General features: G+C 36.1%; 1 protein-coding gene across 1 annotated transcript in view; it reads right to left on the reverse strand.

The window, feature by feature from the left end:
• The window catches only part of Smyd3 (SET and MYND domain containing 3), a 706,977-nt gene that overhangs the window by 551,356 nt on the left and 141,707 nt on the right, over positions 1-13,914 (reverse strand). The gene's annotated exons all lie outside the window — the stretch shown is intronic.

The raw sequence follows: 13,914 nt of genomic DNA on the forward strand, positions 1-13,914 counted from the left end.
GTTATTTAGATTCTTTCTGAACAGAGGTTTCTATTCCATCTAATGTTTCTTTCAAAAATTTAGACACGGCGCTAGGGTGTGGTTCAGTGGTAGAGTGTGAGTTTAGCATGTGTGAGGTCCTGGGTTCAATCCCCAGCACCAAATAAAAAAATAAATAAAAATTAAAATCTAGGCACAGAAGGAGAATTCTTTTAACAAGTAATAATATAACCTAAATCAAAGGCTATCCTATAAAAATGACCCCACCATTTATTCACTGATTTATTCTTTTAACAAAAATGTACTAGACTCCTTCCAAATGCCAAGCACTTGATTAGGCATATGGCAGGAAGTGTTCACTGTTTACCCAATAACACCCCACTCCTCCCCAGTAAAAGAACTATGAGTTGTTGAAACAAAGCTCTTCATTTCAGAGAGTAGGGTGCCAGAATTAGGGGAATAAATCATAACTAGCTTGAACAACAAAAAGTATCTCATTGTCCCATGGTTACTGGCTGCAAGGTGCTCCAGTTCTAGCTGATGACTTATAAAGTATATATTATCATCTCATTATTCACAGACTCCATATTTGCAAATTTACCTACTGCTATAGTTTGGATCTTGAAAGCTCCCCCAAAGGTCCATGTGCTAAAGGATTGGTCCTGAGTGTGGTGCTACTTGGAAGCAGTAGAATCTTAAGAGATGAAGGTCTTGAGGTCATTGGGGCATGCCCTTGAAGGGAATTGTGAGATCCCTGTTTCTGGCTTCTCTCCTTTACTTCCTGGCTGATGATGTGAAGAGTTTTGCTGCCATTGCCCAAAGCAATGAGATCAATCAATTATGGAGATGAACCCCCAAAACTGTGAGCCAAAACAAACCTTCTCTCTTCACAAGTTAATTATCTCAGGTATTTCATTTTAGTGATAGAGAGCAGACTAACTCACCTACTTATTCAATTTCATTTGTAACCCCCAAATCAATAATTTTATTTATATCCCAAGAGTAGTCAGCACTTTCGTAGTCAGTCCTGGGCATGCATAGAAAGGCAAAAAATTTGAATCACCTGATGCAAACATTCCCTTCTGAGGTCAAACAAGGTGACACTGTTTGCTTGTCTCAGCTTTCATACTGTAAAAAGTCCTTTCCACATTCCTCTGAATGCCACATTTTCCTCACTTTGGGGGATTCTGTTGCTTACTTCTGTCCTTATATCCCCTAAGCACAGTGCCACAGTGGTGTTTAGGGTTCTAAAGCATGAGAAGGTTGTGATGTACCTTACAGAGGAAATACAGGGATTAAAAAAGCTTCATTCAGCCATGAGTTATAGTGCTGTCTGCCATGATTTCAGCATTAATGAGTCAACAATATAAGGTGTCTTTACAAAGAAACACACATAAAACAGGTTACGTATTGATCAGTTCACAATGTGTTCTGAGAAGAGGCTGGCAGGAACTTAAACCAGTATATCTCCTAGGAGCAATGGTTTGGTATTGACTAATTCAGTTTTTGAGGTGACTTTATAAAATATAACTACTGAGAATAACCAGATTCAACTAGATTTCTAGCAAGAGATTTCTGTCTTTTCAACTTTCTCAGCACAGACAACATGAGAATAAAAGTCACCAGACAGAAAGGCTCTGTTACCACAAATTACCAGTCTCCAATTTTTGAAAAAGAAAAAAAGCATTAAGTATTTATTTAAGCCACTACAGTGGTAGTATACATACAAAGATGTAACTAAATGGTGCTCCCTCCATTTCAGCAAATAGTATATACTACTGAAATAACACACGGAAGATATTCTGTACTAGAATATCCAGGCATATGTATGCTGCTTATTATAAGTATGTTCTAGTGAAATACAGCAGCATATTAGCCTCACTTTTATTTCTGCCTTTTAAGGTTAATAGATTTGCAATAATAGGAAATGACTAAAATATAATCCTTAATAAAGTTTCCACTTAATTTTATTATGTACTTTTAAACACAAATATGCTTACATTGTACAAAAAATCCATTTGACATGTGATAATGTCTAAAAACATATTGCCTGATTCAGATACAAATATATACTCACACATTTATTTTAATTTTAAAATACATTTTAATGTTAATTTAAATCACAACTTATCATTCCATATTGACAGAACTGATCCCTCGTCCATATTGATAGACATTAGGATTGATTACTATTTTAGTTCTTATTAAGCAATACTACAATGACACATACTTGCATTGTACACAAACAAATGTTTTCCAAAACCTTTTGGTCTCAGTCCAAACTTAAAAATTACTGAAGGATTCCAAAGAGGTTTTATTTATATAGGTGATACTAACTGACATTTAATGTATTATACTAACTGACATTTAATGTTTTAGAGAGTAAAATGAAGAAACCTCAAAAATACTTAGTTCATTTAAAATAATAATCTCACTACATGTTGGCATAAATGTTTCTATGAATGATAACTGCATTTTCCAAAAAAAAAGTTAGTGTATTGAGAGGCAATGCTTTATATTTTTGCAAATCTCTTTAAGCCTGGCTTAATAGAAGACAGATAAATTCTCATTGAGGATTCTGTGTTCAATCTGTTGCATTGAAGCTTTGTGGAAAACTCCACAATATACTCATGAGAAAATGAGAGTGAAAAAGGACAAAGAATACCAAAGCAGTTTAGGAAAATAGTTCTCACAAGATCCCAGGGAAGACCTCAGGGACATCCAGAGGTCACTGGGCCCCACTTTAATGCCGGTGCTTTAGAGTATGTATTCCTAAGAAGCAGAATCACTGTGTTGAAGAGAGGCACAGTTGAACAATTTTGTGTACTAACAAATGGTTCTCCAAAGTGGTTTTAGGAATTTATACTCCATAGCATATAATGAGGGCTGCCTTAAACCCATATCTTATCAACTCTTGACACTGTCAGTCATTCTATTTACTGCCAGTCTGAGGATGTGAAATGTTATCTCACTGCACTTCATTGGGCATTCCCCTGAGAGGTAGCCAGAGTTGGAGCATCTTTTCTTGTTCATTCAACACTCGTGATTTCTCTTGTGTGAAGTGCCTATTAATATCATTTGTCCTTTATCTATTGAGTTTTCTCACCAAGTTGAATTCCTTGTTGAGGAAATGCTTTGTAAATTAATTTCTCTCAGACCATATCTGTATTTATTCCTCAACTAGTCAGTCCAAGAGAATATAATACAGTAGTTAAATCATTGATAGTACAGCCAAATGGCCTGGAATTGATTTTCTGTTTGCCACTTAGTAGCTATAAGATACTAAGCAATTTAAATTCTCTAAATCACTGAAATGAAACAAGAATAAATAACAGTATAGATCAAGTATCCCTTATTCAAAAATCCAAATTCTGAAATGCTCCAAAATCTGAAACTTTTTGGGCCAACAAGTTGCTCAGAATGGTTGAGATTTTGGATTTACAGATTAGGGATGCTCAACTGATAAAATTTATGCAAATATTAGAAAAATAGAAAAACTCTGAAATCTGAAACATTTCTAGTCTTGAGGATTTCGGATAATGGATAATCAATCTGAACTTTGTAACTTACATTGCTGTAATGAGAAATAAAATATTAAAAACATCATTCTTGGTTCACAGACAGCAATCAGTAAATATTACTCGCATCTTTATTATTTTTTAATTAAGATAGTTTTACAACAAATTCTCAAAGAAAGCCTCTAGATATTATTTGAATCATCTCTGCATTGGGTAGAAATATATTGAAATTCTAGAAATTTAAAATTTTATATTGTTTATAACCCTTGGAATGTTTTTCCCAGTTATTGTCTGGCCCTTCATATACGTAAGCCCTTTATACACATTAATATGAAAAATTACTGAATCAAAGTTCAATAATAATATAAGTGGAAGTTGTTTACTGAATTAGTAATGATATATAACTTGTTTGAAGGAAATTCATTCATTGTATAAGTTGTTTTTGTTCTTTTTTCCCCCCTTTGGAAGGATGGGATACTGGGAATTGAACACAAGAGCTCTCTACCACTGAGCTACATCTCTGGCCATTTTATTTTTTATTTTGAGATAGGATCTCACTGAGTTGCTGAGTTTAGCCTTGAACTTAGATCCTCCTACCTCAACTTCCTGAGTCACTGGGATTACAGGCATATGCCGCCATGCCTGATTAGTAGTGCAAATTTTCAAAAATCAACATCCCCACCTAGTTAGAAAAATTTTATACATTTTCATTTATCTCAAAAAAATTCAGAAATAATATAATAGCATAAGTATTTTTATTCTTTTACCTAAACCACAGAGAAGTCTAAGAAAATCTTAATGCATCAACTTTCTGCTTTCCTGTACCCATTAGACTAGCATGAAAAGCATTTCAACACAGAAAGGAAAAAATAGACTAGTATGAAATGCATTTCAACACAGTAAGTTAGCTTACTCTTTTCAAGTAAGCTAACTCATTTCACTAAAAAGCAATTTCCTGTCTTATAGTTCATTTATAAAAATCCTCAGAAGATGGAAATCTGTAACTGATCAACCTTGACTAAACGAAAGAATCCTAAAAGCAATAAATTAAATTTTCCCCAGAGAAAATGAGAAAGAAAACAAATTTTTTAAATGCCATTACTTAAAAATGATATGATAATTTAAATGGCAAATTCCAACTGTGTATTAAAGATCTACTTGTGACTTTCACACCCTTCCCATTGTTGCTCTTTGTTTTACTGGGCCCATTAATATCACTAGAATCTTTTTGCACCATGGGTCATGGCAGGTTCAGGGAATACAGGGACCAATAAAACATAATTCTTATTTCCAAGGATTGTTGAAGAGCTGGAGATGAACCTCAGTTCATCTGCCTAGAGGGCCTGCCTAGCATGCACAAGCTCTGGTTTCTATCTTAAGCACCAAAAAAAAAAAAAAAAAGATGCTGATGCTACAACAATAACAATAGCAGGAACAGCAATGATGTGGTATCAGACACTGTGCTAGACACTTTTAACAGTAGTTGTTGTACAACAGGAGGAAGTTTGATACTGAGATATTAAAAATGATAGTTACTGGCAGTCATAAGTTCTAGGGTATGCCGCTGGGAAAAGGGAGCAAAGAAAAGATAAAGGCAAAGATAATTAAAAGTGGGGACAGAACATGGCGGGGGGCATGGAGGTATCAAGTCTCTGACCTCTCCAGGTGCACGGGCATAGGGAGTCTTAAATCGTCTAAATGCTGTTTGCTCAAGATCACTAGGCAATGCTGAGCTGACATGGATCTGGGGTGAATAGCCTGCTCCTCTCAGAACACATACTGAGCCCTTAAGGGCCGAATTCAGGCTCCCATTCTACTGCGTCTCGCAGGCAAACTGCTCTGGCTCAGTGTTAAACGAAGCCACGGAAACTGCTTGTCGGTCCGGTCCGGCGGAATCCTGTGGAGGTAAATACCAACTGAGCATTCATAGGCAGTGGCAACAGGATTGAGACGGGGCTTGGGAGGGCCGGTCAGGACCCACCCATTGCATTGGTCACCCTGCAAAGGGAACAAAATGCTGCCATTTGCATGGGATACCAACATGGCAGAGAACTGACGTCACCAGAATGCGGCAAAGGAGATAACTTCATTGAAACCAGCAGCGGCAGGTGTGTAACCCCCTAGCCCCCCCCTCCACACAGCGGGGAAACCTCAAGGGCCCCTCCCAGCTCTCCCGTGAGCGCAATAGTCAGACGGAGGGATTCAGGAGTGGCGTGGGTCCCCGCTACCGCTCCCACCAAAAAATAACCCAATCAACAAATGGGCCAAGGACCTGAACAGACACTTCTCAGAGGAGGACATACAATCAATCAACAAGTACATGAAAAAATGCTCACCATCTCTAGCAGTCAGAGAAATGCAAATCAAAACCACCCTAAGATACCATCTCACTCCAGTAAGATTGGCAGCCATTAGGAAGTCAAACAACAACAAGTGCCGGCAAGGATGTGGGGAAAAGGGTACACTTGTACATTGCTGGTGGGACTGCAAATTGGTGCAGCCAATTTGGAAAGCAGTATGGAGATTCCTTGGAAAGCTGGGAATGGAATCACCATTTGACCCAGCTATTCCCCTTCTTGGACTATTCCCTAAAGACCTTAAAAGAGCATACTATAGGGACACTGCTACAACAACGTTCATAGCAGCACAATTCACAATAGCTAGACTGTGGAACCAACCTAGATGCCCTTCAATAGATGAATGGATAAAAAAAAATGTGGCATTTATACACAATGGAGTATTACTCTGCACTAAAAAATGACAAAATCATGGAATTTGCAGGGAAATGGATGGCACGAGAGCAGATTATGCTAAGTGAAGCTAGCCAATCCCTTAAAAATAAATGCCAAATGTATTCTTTAATATAAGTAGAGCAACTAAGAAAAGAAATGAGAGGAAGAGCATGAAAAGAAGATCACCACTAAACAGGGACGAGAGGGGGGAGGGAAAGAGAGAGAGAGAAGGGAAATTGCATGGTAAAGGAAGGAGACCCTCATTGTTATACAAAATTACATAAGAGGAAGTGAGGGGAAAGGGGAAAAAAACAAGAGAGAGAAATGAATTACAGTAGATGGGGTAGGGAGAGAAGATGGGAAGGGAGGGGAGGGGAGTAAAGGGGAGAGGAGGGGGATAGTAGAGGATAGGAAAGGCAGCAGAATACAACATATACTAGAATGGCAGTAGGTAAAAAAGTGGATGTGTAACGGACGTGAATCTGCAATATGTACATAGGGTAAAAATGGGAGTCCATAATCCGCTTGAATCAAATGAATGAAATATGATGATGTCAAGAACTTTGTAATGTTTTGAACAACTAATAATAAAAAAAAAGTGGGGACAGAGAGGCCAAGTAGTAGGTGGATGTTCAATTCACTCAGAATGATGCCAGGAGTAATGATGATGGAAGAAAGAGTGCCAGGAAGGTTAAGGAATACCTGGAGGTGAGGTGATGAGATATAGAGTGGCAAATGCGTCCATGAAGCAAGCAGTTTATTTTTAAACCTTGATGCAATTGGGATATGTGAAAGAAGCGTGAAGACTTTTGAGCAACAAGATGAGGAGAACATTCCCACAAGACCTTGAGGACTCAGTGTTTCAGAATGAAGAAGAAAGGATGGGTGAAAGAAGGGAGGGAGTTGAGAAAGTGAGTCAGAATGGAGGAGAAAGAGTCACACGGGGCTAAGATTCTAATAATGATGGACAACTTTGGATGTTCCCTGATTCTGGAGAAATGAGCAATCTATGTGTGCTCATGAAACACCCTTAATGCAAATGATAGGTGCTATATTGAAAATATATGGCAATTCAAGAGTAGAAACAGCTACCAGAAATCAATTCATCTTAATTTATATCAAAAGAGTAGATAAGAATCTGCTAAGTAAATAAGGTCAAGAGGAGAAGATAGCATTCCAGATAACAGGACAAGCATTTAAGATGTACAGAAGCTGGGCCAGATACTTTGGCCCACACCTGTAGTCCCAGAACTTGAAAGGGTCAGGTAAGAGGATCACTTGACCCCAGGAGTTTAAGGCCAAAATAATTTATACATGAAGTTCATAATAGCTTTATTCATAATAGTCAAGATGCAGAAACAACTAAGTATTCACCAACTGATAAAGGAGTGGGAGTGATATGAATTGGCCACACAATGGCCTATTACTCAGCCATAAAAGGAATGAAGTATTGTTACGTGCTACACAATGAATGAACGTTGAAAGTTTCATGTTAAGTGAAATTCAATCACAAAAGATCACATATTATATAATTCCACTGAAATGAAATATCCATAATATACAAATCCATAGAGAATATACATATTAGTGGTTTCTAGGGCTAGAGTGTAGAACACTTGAGGGAAAATGGAAATTGCTTATAATGTATTCAGAATTTCTTTGGAGGATGGTAAAAATGTTCTCAAATAGTTACAATTGCTGAGTGTGGTAGTGCACACTTGTAATCCTAGCAACTTGGGAAGCCAAGGCATGAGGACTGCAAGTTCAAAGCCAGTCCCAGCAACTTAGCAAGGCCCCAAGCAGTTTAGTGAGGCTGTTTCTCAAAATAAAAAAATGAATAAAGGGCTAAGGATGTGGCTCAGTGGTAAAGTGTCTCTGGGTTTAATCCACAGTACTCCCTCCTCAACAGCACCCCCCAACCCCAGCAAAAACAAAAAAAAGAAAACATGGTTGCAATGATGGTTCCTCAGTTCTCTGAATGCATTAAAAACTATTGAATTGAACTTTTTGTTTTGGTTGTTCTTTTTTTTTTTTTTTTTTTTTTTTTTGTCATGATAGAAATGGAATCCAGAGAGCTTGGGCTGTAACTCATTGATGGAGCACCCACCTCACACATGTGAGGCACTGGGTTCGATCATTAGAACCACATAAAATAAATAAAGATATTGTGTCCAACTACAACTATATATAGATGTATGCAAAAGGGGAGACAATTAAATACTCCATTATTTTAACAACTGTAGATGATAAATCTATACACACACACACACACACAACACATACATATATATATTTTAAAAAAAAAAAGAAATGGAATCCAGAGCCTAGTACATGGTAGACAAGCACTCTACCACTGAGCTACATCCTCGCTCAGCCCATGAATTGCACACTTCAAATGGGTAAATTGTATTGCTTGTGAATTCCATCTCAAGCAGTACACACACACACACACAAAGAGACAACAGTATTAGGTAGATTTCTCTAATTAATTCAGCTTTATTCTAATGTCTGAGAAGGAGAAAGTTCAAAAGACAAAAAAACTATATTCATCCTCTGGTAAAACAGACCTTTGCTGCTTTCACAAAGGGACAACAACAGAACGACACACAATGGCTGAATCCCATCTCAACAGATTCTAAGCAGCCTCACTCCAGGCCTCTCCTCCTCTCCTGGCAATGGAGGTCAGTCTTCCCTTCACAATACTCTCCACCTTCTGCCTCCACAGTCACTAGAAAAGGAGTACTCATTTATGTCAGCAATGAAGAATAGTCAGAAAACAAACTGTACTTTAGGGAGTCCCAAGAAATCCTCTGAAACATAGTAAGATCTCTTAATTTTGTGTTAGAGATGAAAACATTTAGAAGAGTTAGTGAACCCAAAGTATGTATGTATGCAAAAGGGGAGACAATTAAATATTCCATTATTTTAACAATTGTAGATGATAAAACAAACATAGAATGGAACTAAAGTAACTAAAAACACTGGTAACAGAGTAAGAAAGAGAGAAAATTTATAAATATTTCTGTGTAAAGTATCATATACAAACTGTAATCAAGTTGAAACAGAAGATATGAAAATGTTCTTATACCATCAGGAAGACCATGAACTCAGACTGGTTGATCAACAGCCATATCTAAAATGGAATTATAGGCAATTACTATGGATATGAAGCAGTTTTGGTTTAAAAATATATTATCCACAATATATAAGTGACAAATCTTAACATATTACATATGACATAAAATAAAAACTGTCATGGGGCTGGGATTGGGGCTCAGTGGTAGAGAGCTCGCCTAGCACAGGCGGGACCCAGGTTCGATCCTCAGCACCACATAAAAATAAAAAGGCATTGTATTGTGTCCATCTACACCTAAAAAAATAAATAAATTTTTTTTGATACTACTTTATTAAAGATGGTCAAAATATCAAGATGCTTTATCCCTGCTCTATAAAATTTAGGTTAGACTATACTCACACTCTCACACACACATATATACAATATTATATTACATCAAAATGAGCAAAAATAAATTAATCCAAAGAAGTAGAGAATCACAATCAATCAAATACTAACAAATTAAAAATTGAGAGTCATCATTTTATATAAACTTATTTTTTATAGCTCTAATTTATTTAAACAATATGAAACTTCAAATTTAAAGTATCTAAGGTTTTAGTAAAGGTGACAGAGGGTGATATTAGTAGTTCCACCCCCTTATGCTCAAGGGATATGTTCTAAGATCTCAGTGGATGCCTGAAATCATAGATAGTTATAAACCCAAAACATACACTGTTTTCTCCTCTACATGAACACCTAGGATACAATTTAATTCCTAAATCAGGTACAATAAAATAATAATGATAAACAGAACAATTTAAATAATATTTTACAATAAAATTTATTTAAATATGGACTTTCTGTCAAAATATTGGACTACACTCATGTTTTCTTTTCTTGTAATGTATCACTTGAAGCCATTTTGGTATACCCAAATTGCCAGCATCACTACTCTTGCACTTTGAGGTAATTGTTATGATTTAGATATAAATTTATCTCTCAAATGTTCATGTGTAGGATAATACAAGAAAGTTTAGATGTGAAATTACTGTGTTAGACAGCCTTTACCTTATCAGTGTATTAATCCACTTTAATGAATTAACTGGGTGGTAACTGCAGGCAGGTAGAATATGGCTGAGGAGGAGGTGGGTCACTGGGGACATACCTTTGAGGGCTGTATTTTGTAAAGTTTGCCATGTCCTGAGCTGTTTTTCTTCTCCACACCCTCCCACCATAAAAATGTTCTGCCTCACCACAAGCACAGAGCAATAGAGCTGCCTGTCTATGAACTGACACCTCTGAAATCATGAGCAACAAATAAACTTTTCTGCTCTAAAATTGTTCTTGTTAGGTCTCTTGGTGAAAAAGCTGACTCAAAATAGTCATTAAGCAAAATAAGGGTTACTTGACCACAAACACTGTGATACCATAATAATGAATCTGATAACCAAGATGGCCTCTAAGTGACTAATGGGTGGATAGCATAAACTTGGATACATTAGACAACAGGATGATTCACATCCCAGGTGAGACAGAGCAGGATGGGAAAGGCTTAAGCATGCCACTCAGAATAGTATGTAATTTAAAATATTAATTGTTTATTACTAGAATTTCCTGTTAATATTTTCAAACCATGTTTAACTATAACTGAAAACTGCAGAAAGCAAAACCACAGATAAGGGTAAACTCCTTTATAGCCTAGGAATAGTGGCATTTAAAAATATTTAGGTTAAAAGATGACAGGTACAAAGGTACTATCAGTTACCCAACAAAGAATCCTGACTGAGGGGGAAAAAGCGAGAATGAAGGCCAAAGTGTGCTACAGAGTCATAAAATAGTGCTGTTGGGACTATAGACAGAGTATCAAATATTTACTATTTTCTTAATAACTTATAACTCCTAAAAATTTCAAACTGGTTTTTAAGGTCACATCTCCTCCCCCTCAGTGAAGCAATTTTATATCAAAGTTTCAAGTAAAAAGAAAAATGCTTTTAAAATGTATTTTACAGTGAGTTTTTCAAAGTTCCTCAGTCTTTCTCAGAAGACAGCTGCCATAAGATCTTGCATTGTTTAATATTTAAGTTTATTGAAAAACTAAAGTAAGTCATAGAGGAGTCCTCCCTCAGAGGACACTATTTCACTGAGTTGTGTTTAGTTACTGAGAGCCATAGCCAAGTAGGAATGATGCATGGCATTTTTGTTTGAAAGGTGAAGCCAGTAAGCCTTTGAGATGATAATGATTATGTTAAGATGTGCATTCAATTGGAGATTAGACCCCTGCTGTCCCCCTTGGCCTGCTACATTGGACTCCTGGAGAGTTCCCATTGGTTGGAGAAGTGCGGTAGGAGGGAATTCCGGAGGAGGGATTGCCTGTTGGTGTAGTGTGTCCCAGGAGAAGGCAGCAAGTGTGGCATTCGCGGAAGTTTTGGAAATAAAGTTTGTTCCTGCTTGAGTGGTTTGTGATTTTGTGCCCAGCTAGACTGCGGCATTTAGTGACTTACTATTCATTACCTCACTACTTCTAAGTATGGACCCATTTCTTTTTTTTTTTTTTTCAATTGATATATGGCCAAGCAATTAACAGGTGCTCTATAAATATTTGGTAAATAGATAAATAATTCCAACAACTCAGTCTTTCTTTATAAGAAAGCCCATGTAGCTTTACATAATGAACTGCCATTCACATTGTCAACCCTCTTTCCTCATTGAGTACCTTGCCAATACCTTACACCAGTCACAGGAGAAAATGACTGTAGATGCAACAGCAAAACTCAAAGCTCATATCTCAGCTGAATAAAATAGCACTATGGAAAGTTATTTTCAGTTCCTCAAAGTACAAAACCATTCACAACAGATATATAAGAGATCATCATTCAGTCCAATCCCAGAAAGACCCCTACACACAATCCCAGTTATTAGTCTTCTCATTCCACTCATCTTTCCTCTGGCCCTTGTGCCTGTGTATTCCTGTCTGGTTAATCTATCAAAGTTAAGAAAATCCTGCTTCTTTTCCTAGGCCAGAGGAAATTTCAACACCTCTTCTTCTCTTGCACTGTGACATGTTACAAGCTTGCTACCTTTACTCTCATGTGGGTATCTACAAAACATAAAAAGGAAAGCAAAAGACATAGCAGAAAAATCCATGGTCCAGGGAAAGATAAAAGCATTAAACAAAGTTAAATGATCTGGAATTGTGGGTAGGACTGATGGTGGAAAGTAAACATTTGGGGGTGCCTGCAGGCATTCAATAGGATAACCCAATAACGAAAGTGATGTCAAAAAGAGATGAATGGAAAACATACGATGTGCTTTCACTATATAGGTATCTCAAATAATGCATTTCCTTCTGGTAAAATAGAAAATAAAATATATCTATTTGGACCAATATTATACTATGGATCCATGAAAGATAATACTCTTCCGGATGTCTTTTTTCTCTCAGGCTAGATAATGTGTGTTTTCATCTTTCTCTCAGGTCAGGTCTCATAAACTTCCAAGTTCATGCCATATATAAATTGAGAATGAATTTAGAAAAATGAATCCCTGTAATGTTCTAGGCAAAGATAACCATTACAGAAAGAAAACAAAACTGAAGAACAAAATAATACTACACTTAATGTAGTCTTTTACATGTGTATGTATGTGTGTGTGTGTACATATGTATATGTATATGTGTGTATATATATGTCTGTGTGTATATGTATATATCAATAAAAACAATCACTAATTACTGTCATTAAAAAACCATGGTTTAGAAAATAAATTTAAATTTAAAACATATTTTAAAAGTTCAGTAATAGAAAAATAAAATCAGGTAACTGATATTCCCAGGTATTAGCTGTCAAAAGATATTATTTGTAGTAACTATATAAAGCTCATTTTCTTTCCCACCAAAGAAATAATTCAGTTGTGGGACATTATACACTTTTGCCCATGACACAGGATGATTAAAACCTGATGAAATTTCTAATAAAAAATATTTCATTTACTCATTTTAAAAAAGTAAATAAGATTCTGCAGGGCAAAGCTTAGGTATTTTCTGTCTTGGCATTTTATTAGATAAAATCTTACAAGGTTAGGTTTCTTTCATGTGCTCAAATATTGAAAATTTATCCTTTCTCTTCAAAATGCCTTTCAAAATGAATTTAAGAGGTTAATTATTTACATTCTGTGTATAAACACAATACCTAAAGTTTACAAAATGATCACAGTAAACAAGAACCAAAATAACATTTGAGACAGAGAATCACAGTTTACAAATTCCTTAAATGCTTCCATTTATTCTGATCATTTAAAACTTACCTTGTACTATAAGCCTTAAAGCATTTTACTTTTTAAAGAAGTATTTGATAAATATTAAGAGGTTAATGCCTTACTGTAACTGTTTTCATTTCAAAATTTTGTATATTGAATTAAGTAATGTTCCTTGGAAAGAAAGGAGCTAGCCTCATTACTTAAATACTGGAACTGTTTTCCTTAATGGAAAAGAAAAAGAACAACAACCTGAGTAAAAACATATTCAATAGATAATGCACAAATAACAAGTCCCTCCTAACAGTATACAGTATTATCCTTAAAAAGAAATGAAATAAGACATAGACCAGTAGATAAAGGACTTGAGTAGAAC

This window comes from Callospermophilus lateralis, chromosome 13, assembly GCF_048772815.1.
Source record: "Callospermophilus lateralis isolate mCalLat2 chromosome 13, mCalLat2.hap1, whole genome shotgun sequence".
In the NCBI taxonomy this organism is placed as follows: Eukaryota; Metazoa; Chordata; class Mammalia; order Rodentia; family Sciuridae; genus Callospermophilus; species Callospermophilus lateralis.